Source organism: Mytilus californianus, unplaced genomic scaffold (genome assembly GCF_021869535.1).
Source record: "Mytilus californianus isolate M0D057914Y unplaced genomic scaffold, xbMytCali1.0.p SCAF_18, whole genome shotgun sequence".
Classification (NCBI taxonomy): Eukaryota; Metazoa; Mollusca; class Bivalvia; order Mytilida; family Mytilidae; genus Mytilus; species Mytilus californianus.
In genome coordinates this window covers 12593138-12604265 of record NW_026262666.1, presented here as the reverse complement: position 1 = coordinate 12604265, position 11128 = coordinate 12593138, and positions in this window count along the sequence as shown.

Sequence of the window (11128 nt, the reverse complement as noted above, 5' to 3'; positions counted from 1 at the left end):
TAAAGCTTATCCATTTGTTCGATTTATTTAATGCGGCTGTGATAAATTATATCTTAATGGCAAAAGAATAATGGAATTGAAGATTCGCATACCCATCCCTTTAAATGTTCACTATAAATAATCTGATGTATCATATTGAGTTTGGGAACATCTAGGCGAATGAAATGTTACCTTCCTTCGGCTGGTATTTTTCGTTGAATGCCTCTCATGAACATGTTGTACGTTTTCAATCAAAGCAAAAGATGCTATTAAATTTCAAGAATTCTTTTGAATCGAAATTCCGGTGTTAAACTGTCATGACTGTTCTGTATATGCTTCGCTTATTAACAGTGTAGGCTAAACACATCTGATCACAGTCCACATGCGTGACAGTGCGACATAAAAGCAACCAAATATATAACCAAACAATTCATTGTTACCCTTAAACATTAATAAGATTTGAAAACTTTATATAATTGCCAGCAAGACTACACTCATAGGCATCGGACAAACAAATCTCAGAACAGAATGTGAGATTATATGGACTAAAGTACAGATCGAAGGAATTAAGAACCTCTACATTGGATCATTCTACAGAAATTCAAAAGACACCCTAGAAGAAATTGAAAGTCTTGAGGAATCACTCAGTAAGATCGATACTAACAGCAACAATATTATATTGATGGGCGACTTCAATCTCCCTAGGATCAACTGGGGAAAACGGAACAATCATATCATCACCTAAATATGGTACAAATATAAACCAAAAGATGCTTGACATAATGAGCGACCACAACATTGAACAAGTTGTAACAGAACCCACAAGAGAAAAGAATATTCTAGATTTATGTTTTACCAACAACCCAAATCTAATACAGAAAATAGAAGAGGAACCAGGAATAAGAGGCTATACCATTGTTAAGATAACCGTAAATACAAAGGCAAAAATTCATAAAAACCACCAAGGAAAATATATTTGTATAACAAAGGGAACACGGAAGGAATAAGATCAGACCTAGAATCAAAGTTCGACCAGTTTAAAGAAGACGTTGAAACATCATAGACAAATTTTAGACATTTAGTAACGGAAACAATTGAGAGAATCATACCCTCGAAACAGACTACAACGAGATGGAACCTTCTCTGGATGACAATAACAATTAAGCAGATGATAAGAAAGAAACATAGACTTTACAACAAAGCAAAAAAACAAAAAACAAAAAACAAAAAACAACAGTTACACTAGATAGATTTTAATCTTTACAGACAAAAAGTGAGAGAACAACTTCAGAACGATCATGACAAATATGTTAAAGATATCATAACACAAGAAGAACCGCCAAAATCCCATACAGACAGTTGCAGAGAATAAGTATTTACAACAACAAAGACATTTTGGTCTTATATAAAATGTATGCAAAAAGACAGTAGCAACATCAGTATGCTTAAAAAGGATGGTAAAGAAATCATACATGTGGAAGAAAAGCTAACATCTTGAATTAGCAGTACGAATCAGCAATTCCCAGATATTGATTTTAACCAGTACATAGCTATAAAGTACTACATAGACATAGAATTTAGGCTACCAAAGATATCTAAACCAACTGAAACAAAACTTGAAGCCCATATAAATATGACAAAACCAGGAATTGTCAAACAGCTGAAAAACATTAACCTAAACAAAGCTACAGGGCTTGAATTGATACCATGCAGAATCCTGATAGAAGCAGCAGCACATACTGCTCCATACTTAGAGATACTATACAACAAACCAATAAAAACAGGAACTGTACCATCTGATTGGCTTATCCCGATTTTTAAAAAGGGAGATATAACAGACTCAGCAAACTACCGACCTGTTTCTCTTACGTCTGTCCCATTCAAAATTATCGAATACGTCATCTTTAGTAGAATCATGGACAATCTAGATGGATATATACTCCTGTCATCATACCAGTATGGATTCAGAAAGAACCACTTGTGTGAACAACAACTTATAAACACTGTTGAAGACCTAGTGAAAATAAGAGATCAGAAAAGACAAGCAGATATACTAATATTGGATTTCATTAAGGCATTTGACACCGTGCCTCACCGCCACCTAGAACACAAACCAACACATAATAGTATTGACAAGTTAATAGTCAATTGGATAGAAACTAGCTCCAAAACAGAACACAAACTGTCCTTCTAGATTAGTGCATATCACAACCCGCAGCAGTACGATCAAGAGTTCCTCAAGGCACTGTTTTAGGTCTGCTACTATTTCTCTTGTACATTAATGACATAGGAGATGAATTAACAACTGGTAACAGCATAAGACTCTTCGCAATTGCTGTTTATATACCGTAGCATCAAATCCCAAAACGACACAGAAATTCTACAGAAAGACCTAACTGGCTTAGAAAGGTTGTCTATTAATTGGAAAATGTCATTCAATCCAAAGAAATGATATTGTAGCGGGCAGGGGCTTGAAATGCTTGACCCAAAAGTTTTACTCAAAATTATGAGTAGTTTGTAAATTGCTAAGTCAGTATGACAAGATATGATCTGGTCAGTATAATATAGGCATTTGCTAAAAGTCACATTAATAAGTTTCTATATTTTATTCATTTCAAGACTCAGATATTTTCATTGATATTCAAGATAAACAACAACAATTTTAAGTAGTAAGATACTTAAATTACAGACTTTTAGATTATATATGACAAGAATCTATTCAGTATACATGTAATATTTTATCTCTACACTCTAGAGATACTTATTAATTTATCTCTACACTCAAGAGATACTTATTATAATTTTAAAGATTGCAGGATAACTTTGGCCGTGCATTTCTAATAAAAAATAAAACTTGCTATTACCAATATAGTTGTATGTTGGTGTGTCAGAAAAATACTTAAAAGGCTGAGTCCTGCTATATTACTAAGAAAATAAATTACCCTTACAGAAAATACTAATTTCAAGTGAATTTAGTCAGAATACCTCTTTCTGACAGTTTTGTAAAAAGTAATAACTGATACCTCACCAGTTATATAAAAAAAATGTTTATTATCATTAGTTATATTCAGAACCTTTCCTGAAAAACTAACAATAAAATACAATTTATACCTTAAATAAACTGTTTTGTTTATTATAATTTCCAGACCTTTAGGAAATTATCCCTTAATTGCCTAATGTTTTCCTATTTAATTTTTATTTATTAGAAAAAGACAAACGTTAACAGTAACATGAAATACAATGAACAATTTCAATAATCCTAACTTTAAAAGATAAACTAGAAATAAAGCTTTGCCAGCAATAATACGATAATTAACCCAAAAGATATTCTAAAACAGTTTTAAGAACTTTCCTAAATTTACCAAAAGAATAAACTACTTTAAGCAAATGATCAAAATTATAGGAGTCCGGCTCCAAAGAGTCAGCTAAAATGAAATATTCCTTTTAACTTTGAAAACGCTAAATTTACTATTTTCCTTTACAGTTTAACCTTTAAAAAAATGAAGTTTGTAAGAAAATTAACCATTTGAATAAAATAAATTACGAGCAAAATAAAATACTAACTGTATTAACCAAAAGTTTAAGCAGAACTGACGAACAAGCGTCGAAATTACGTCAATGTTGGATTGTTGGCAAAGTTGGAAATTGTTGGATCGCGCGCTTGCTGTCCAACGAAATATTTGAATTCTCAAATAAATTACAAAAATCATAATGATATACAATTTTAGTAACAGTCATATAATAAACAAATTTTGCATGGTACTAAAAAAAATTCTATAGTAGCTAAAAATACACCAATAAAACTTCACCGGAAGTCACAATACGTAAACAACATTGCCAAAAGTTATGTGTGTCACCTGCGACAAATGACAAATATCAAGGATAGTGAGCATTAACATCTGCAAAACATTGAAGACGCTGACTACAAATACTAAAAGGAATTACAAAGAGTATTTGAAAACAGTTGCAGAAACGTAAAAATAGTGTTTTATTGAAAAATCGTCCCAAGTGACACATGGGTTCCACTGCGCATGTCAGTACATTTCATTCATAAAATTCAAGCAAGGTACGTGGATTTACTACGAGATTTACTACGATCTACTACAGTTGCTACAATTGGATCATCACAAAAATACAAGACATTCAGTTGGAATATTCAGTGGATTATTACTATGAACTGGTAAATTATAACATGAACTTCAAATAGTTTATCAAATATTCAAATGACAGTAATTCAATATTTCTAGAAAATCATAATATTGTAATTGTTCTAACTTTACTTAATTAAATGTTAATTAAAACTTATTTGCTTCAATTATGAATATGTTTCAGACTACAATCATTACAAGTAATATAGTACAAGTTATTTCACACAGTTACTGTTTCCTACATAATAAGACTTTCATAAAAAAAATACAGAATATTAAACAATACGCTTTATTAATACCAATTAAAACATACATCAAAAATATCTTCTCCCTGTCTATGTAAACTTACATGTACATCACACATGTCACAATAAAATACATGTACCCTAGTCTTCGTACTCCATAGAATCCGAAACATAATTGAAAGACCATACTTTTTACATAGAACAAATCTTGCAGTTAAAGAACATAACATATACTTAGGAGTGAATCCGGACAGCAAGCTCAATTGGAACCACCACATTACATCCAATATAAATAAAGCGTCACAACTTAATTTTGTAAGAAAAAATGTGTATCGATGCCCACCATATATCAAACAACATGCTTATATTTCACTGGTTGGACCACATCTAGAATACATCAGTTCAGTATGTGACCCTCATTGAAAGGACATCAAAAAGATAGAAATGATTCAACACACAGCGGCAAGATTTGTAACAATTACTTACCTGGCTCAATGACAACAATCTTACACTCTTTGAATTGGCCAACATATGAAACCAGAAGAACAGTAAACCGCTTAATCCAATTTCAGAAGATACTATACCGCCAAGTAGCCACCGAAATTCCACAATACTATCTTGTTAACAACCGAAAAACGCGAAAAAGTCACTCAGTCAATATCATGCAACCACAGTGCAACACCTCTGAATATGAACATAGCTTCTATCCACGATCAATCCGAGACTGGAACCAACTTCCAGGAAACATCGTAACAGACATCGACTCGGACACTTTTAAGGAAAACCTCTTGTCACACTTCCATCAGGAGACCAGGGACACAGTGATGCTGTAAAAGATCATATATCATGTCTATGTTTTTAACCTGCATCAGCCACATTTTAACTTGTACATAGATTTTTTCAATTTTTCGTTGATCACACTTTGTATAGCACCTGCACTTGATGACACAGCATCAGCGTGATGGAATTTTCCTTTGATGATTAACGAAGAAAAAGAAGAAGCTGCTGCTGTGCTTATTTCGTCTTTTCACAGCGAAATGGCACAGGTTCTTGTGGACGGGATACCCATTGTGTGCCCCTGAGTGGGAGTACCCCGAATGACCCCCATGTAGTTTATTTTTGATTTATTTTTTATTAAAAACATTTATTTGAATTATTTTCATTTGGAATATATGTCAACGTTACTGACAAACAGCATTTGAGATATTTTCCGGTCGACTGATATTTATATACATAGCTTTGTGCCTGTGCAAAATGGCAGTGAATGATTAATTATACAAAGTATTTCCCAAATAACTGTTAGTTTTTCTCTCATCAGAACTTACCATCCATATAGTAAATTTGTAAAAGATACTGTGATAAAAAATCTAACAAGTGTTATTTGATGCATTTCTAATCAAACTCTATACAGCATTATGATCACATTTTTCCATTCTATGAATGCCATTCAGACTCTCTCTGGACTTTACATATATAATTGAGATAACTCCATAAAATTTATAAAGCGGGAAATGTTGAAAGTTGAAACAACTATTTTTAGTAAGAAGATTGACCAAGATAAGATAAGATAAGACAATTGTATTATGATTCGGCATATATAAAACTTTACAACACAAGCTTGAGAGAGCTTCTGATCGAATATAAAAATATATACATAACATGAAAACAATAATAACAACATGCATTACATATACAGAATTTGGCATTCATATGTTAAAGACTTGTTTAGCATTTTTAAGCCAATTTGAAGTATGATAATAGTGTATTACTATAGAAACTTTCGACAGGTTTTGTCTACCTGACGTACACAACAACTGTACCTAAAGTACAGACCAATTCAATCTACATACATCCAAACCTAATGAACATTAATTGGTATTACTATCGAAACTTGCGAGAGGCTTTGTTTACTTGACGTGCAGATCAACTCTACCTGAAGTACACACCAATTCAATCTGCATACACCAAAACCTAATGAATAGTAATGGTTATTAACATCAAACCTTTCAACGTACACAACAACTGTACCTCAAGTACAGACCAATTCAACCTACATACACCCAATTCAAACCTTATGAATATAAATCTGTATTACCTTCAAATCTTTCGTTTTGTCTACTTGACGTACACATCAACTGTACCATCTTGATCAACCATGTAGAATCAAAAGTGGTTCGTTTTTAGACGTCTTTCCATACACCATTCCTGATAAGATTGGTTAAAATCTGCCGTGGTTTCAGAGGAGATGATCTTTAAATGAATGGGGAATATGTGCATGGGACACAGATGACGCCCCGCTTGCATATAACATTAATAAAGGGACATAACTCAAGAACGGTTAAAGTGACGCTATCCAAAGTTGTACTTGATCTGAGTTTTGTGGTAATAAGCATTGTGTATAAGTTTCATAACATTTGGTTGAGGCAAACTTACGTAAGAGAACGGAAACGAAAAATTCAGCATTTTTTCTATTTGTAAAGGAGCATAACTCTAGAACGGTAAAAATGACGTCTCCAAAATTCAAACTTGATCTGTGTTTTGTGGTACTAAGCATTGTGCATAGGTTTCATAACATTTGGTTGAAGCAAACTAAAGTTAGAGAACGGGAACGAAAAATTCAGCATTTTTTCCATTTGTAAAGGGGAATAACTCTAGAACGTTAAAAGTGACGCCACCCAATTCCAACTTGATATGTGTTTTGTGGTAATAAGCATTGTGTACTAGTATAAGTTTCATAACATTTAGTTCAGGCAAACTGAAACCAATTTTGGGACGTACGGATGGACGTACAGACGCATAAGGGTAAGACTTAATGACCCTTAGTTACGACGGGGGCACAAAAATTATTAATACCAGACGACGGACAATAATGGAAGGGGGGGGGCACTTTTAGACTTTTTGCAATGTGTTTCTAGGGTCTAGTTCTGGCCAAGTGCTTATTCTAATCAATATAGATATACCTTTTCATCATATAAAGGCCTATGTGGGGTACTCCTGGGGTAGACCAGGCATGTAAACAAGAGGCTCTCAAGAGCCTGAATCGCTCACCTGTATTTCAGAGGAGAAGATTTTTAAATGTTAGGAAACTTGATGAACAAATTGTGTAAAATTGTCTTTAAAGGGCAATAACTCCTTAAGGGGTTAATTGACAATTTTGGTCATATTAACTTTTTTGTAGATCTTACTTTGCTGAACATTATTGCTGCTTACAGTTTATATATATCTATAATAATATTCAAAATAATAACAAATAAATTGCTTCACTGAGCGCAGCTGGATACGACCGCAGATGTCCAACCCTGAAAAGTTGGGCCAAAATGGACACAATATTCACGCTTGATACAGGTCTGAATTTGGATTGTAACTAAATTCTTGACACATAATAGGTTTCTGAAACAGAATAACTGTAGTCAAAGAACTTCAAATTGGTTATATGATTTGAATTTATATTCAATTTATTGCTTTTGTGCAATACACTATGCTGTTGCGAATTGAACCCCCCCCCCCCCCCCCTTTTACCAATTTTTTTTTATTTTACACGGGTTTTTTGCTTTTGTGCAATACACTATGCTGTTGAATATTAACCCCCCAAAAAAAATATTTGAAGAAATTTTCTTTTAATTTCTGAAATCTGAAATGAGAAAAATTATCCCCCCTCCAATTTTTTTCACCTCCCCCCTTTCCCTTATTCCCCAAAAAAAATCTTTCCCTCAAGATATGGTCAGTATCTCAATTCAAATCTCTAATGCAGTTTGCAACCAAAATTACCCATTTAAATACTTCATAAAAGTTTTAAAATATAAAATGACATACATAGTCATGGCTAAAATTAATATTAATTAATAGTAACTGCTAAAAATAAATTGACAGCTACTCACCCCAAGACAATCATAATTTCTTAATACATAATTTACAAGCAGTGTAAGGGAGGTAATCAAACAGTGTTCTTTAATTTGAATTGGAATACCTCCCTTACACTGCTTTTAAATTGTCTCAATTGTCCTTTAACCAGAAAACCCTTGTTTTTCCCCTTTTTTGCCCCTAATTACTAAATGGTTTGAGCCATAACCCCCCAAAGTCAATCCTAACCATCCCTTTGTTGTATGGAAGTTTGTGGTATAATTTCAGAGAGATTCATACACTTTAACACAAGTTATTGTCTGGAAACTACAAAAATGCTTATTTGGGCCCCTTTTTTGGCCCCTAATTCCTAAACAGTTGGGGCCATAACCCCCAAAATCAATCTCAACCTTCCTTTAGTGGTTATAAACCTTGTGTTAAAATTTTATTGATTTCTATTTACTTATACTAAAGTTATTATCCGGAAACCATCTGTCTTCGGACGACGCAGACGACGCCGGACGACGACGACGACGACGTGATACCAATATACGACCAAAAAATTTTTAGTTTTTGCGGTCGTATAAAAACTGCAAAATTTTGATAAAACTACCAATTCGGTGGCAGCAACTCAACAATGGGTTGTTCGATTCGACTGATAATTTCAGGGCCAATAGATCTTGACCAATTAAACAATTTTACCCCATGTCACATTTGCTCTAAAAGCTTTAGTTTTTGAGATATAAGCAAAAAACTGCATTTGACCCTTATGTTCTATTTTTAGCCATGGCGGCCATGTTTGTCGATGGATACAAAGTTCGGATACAATTTATAAACTAGATACCCTAAGGAACATTTAGTTAAAGTTTGAAAGTATTTGGCCCAGTAGTTTCAGAGGAGAAGATTTTTAAATGTTAGCAAACTTGATGAACAAATTGTGTAAAATTGTCTTTAAAGGGCAATAACTCCTTAAGGGGTCAATTGACAATTATGGTCATATTAACTTTTTTGTAGATCTTACTTTGCTGAACATTATTGCTGCTTACAGTTTATATATATATCTATAATAATATTCAAAATAATAACAAAAAAACTGCAAAATTTTGTTAAAACTACCAATTAGGTGGCAGCAACCCAACAATGGGTTGTTCGATTCGTCTTAAAATTTCAGAGCTGATAGATCTTGACCAATTGAACAATTTTACCCCATTTCAGATTTGCTCTAAAAGTTTTAGTTTTTGAGATATAAGCCAAAAACTGCATTTGACCCCTATGTTCTATTTTTAGCCATGGCGGCCATGTTTGTCGATGGATCAAAACTTCGGATACAATTTATAAACTAGATACCCTAAGGAACATTTAGTTAAAGTTTGAAGGTATTTGGCCCAGTAGTTTCAGAGGAGAAGATTTTTGAAATAGTTTACGACGACAGACGACGACAGACGACAACAGACGACGACGACGACAGACGACGACGGACGCCAAGTGATGACATAAGCTCACATGGGGCCTTCGGGCCCCGGTGAGCTAAAAATAAGGGAGTGAAGGTAACTTTGAGACTATTCGCAATGTTTTCCTAGGGTCTAACGGTTTTGGATTATGGCTTATTCTAGTCTCTATAGGTAGACCCTTTTACCATATAAAGGCTTATGTTAGGAAACTCATTGGATAGACGAGTAGGTTCTAAACAAATGGACCAAATATGTAACCAATAAGAGGAGGTGGACAGGGGAGCGGGAACAAGGAGAAGAGGGAGAGAAAGATAGGGATATTCTGGGATATTTTTTTGACCGATTTTCTTTTGGGAGTAAGAAGGGAGTTAGAGTTGGGGGAGGGAAGTGGGAATCAGGGACTCCCTGTCTATCCCCTCCAATAAGGGAAGGTATGGTCACTTTAACAAACTTTTCGCCATGAAAATGCCTATTTGGGGAAACTACTGGTCCAGTGGTTGACTGAGCAGGTTCCCAAAATTGGACAAAAAAATTGAAAACAACACGTTTAATAATTTCATGCATCCGAAGCGCTTTTCTGGATTTACCTTCATCAGGAACGCTCAAAGCCAAACATTTGAAATCCGAGGATGTATAATACCGAAACAGTTGAAGAGCTATATGACAAAAATACCTAAAACAATGTGTGCAACAAATAAGGGAGGGGTGGTCACTTTGCAATGTGTTCCTAGGGTCAAATTGTATTGGACTAGGGCTTATTCTAGTCCCTATAGTTAAATCTTTTTACCATATCAAGGCATATGTGGAGAAACTCCCGAAGGTAAACTGAGTAGGGTCTCAACATTGGACCAAGTATCTAACAAATAAGGGAGGGGTGGTCACTTCTAGGAGTTCTGAACTAGGGCTTATTCTAGTTCCTATAGATAGACTTTTTTACCATATCAAGGCTAATGTGGAGAAACTCCTGAGCATTCAAAGTCATTAGCTAATTGAAGGAGTTGTCGCACAACTTCCAATCCAATAGAGACTTGTGTAGGTCTGGTGATGAGGATCATATCATTCATTGAAAGTTTCTTTCTATCTGTTATGGTTTTCAAGATAGAAAGCAAAATCTGCAAAAATTGTTGAATTTTGTCTTTCAAGGGCAATAACTCCTAAAATGAGTTACTATACAACTTCCAACCAAAGGAGACTTTTGTAGGCCTGTTGATACATTGTAAGTATGATTGGTGAGTTATGGGTAAGAGATGCCTTTCCCTTTTTTAAAGTTCAATATCACAAAGTGAAAATAGGCTTTTTTGGCAATAAAAACACTTTCACAACAAAATAAAATAGCAGGTGCATATCAACAGCTCATAATAATGTATTTGAGAAAGTTTGGTGTGATTCCTTTGAATAGGTTAAGAGGAGTTGCAGATAAGAGATGCCACCACCTTTTCATTTCATTATCACAAAGTGAAAATGA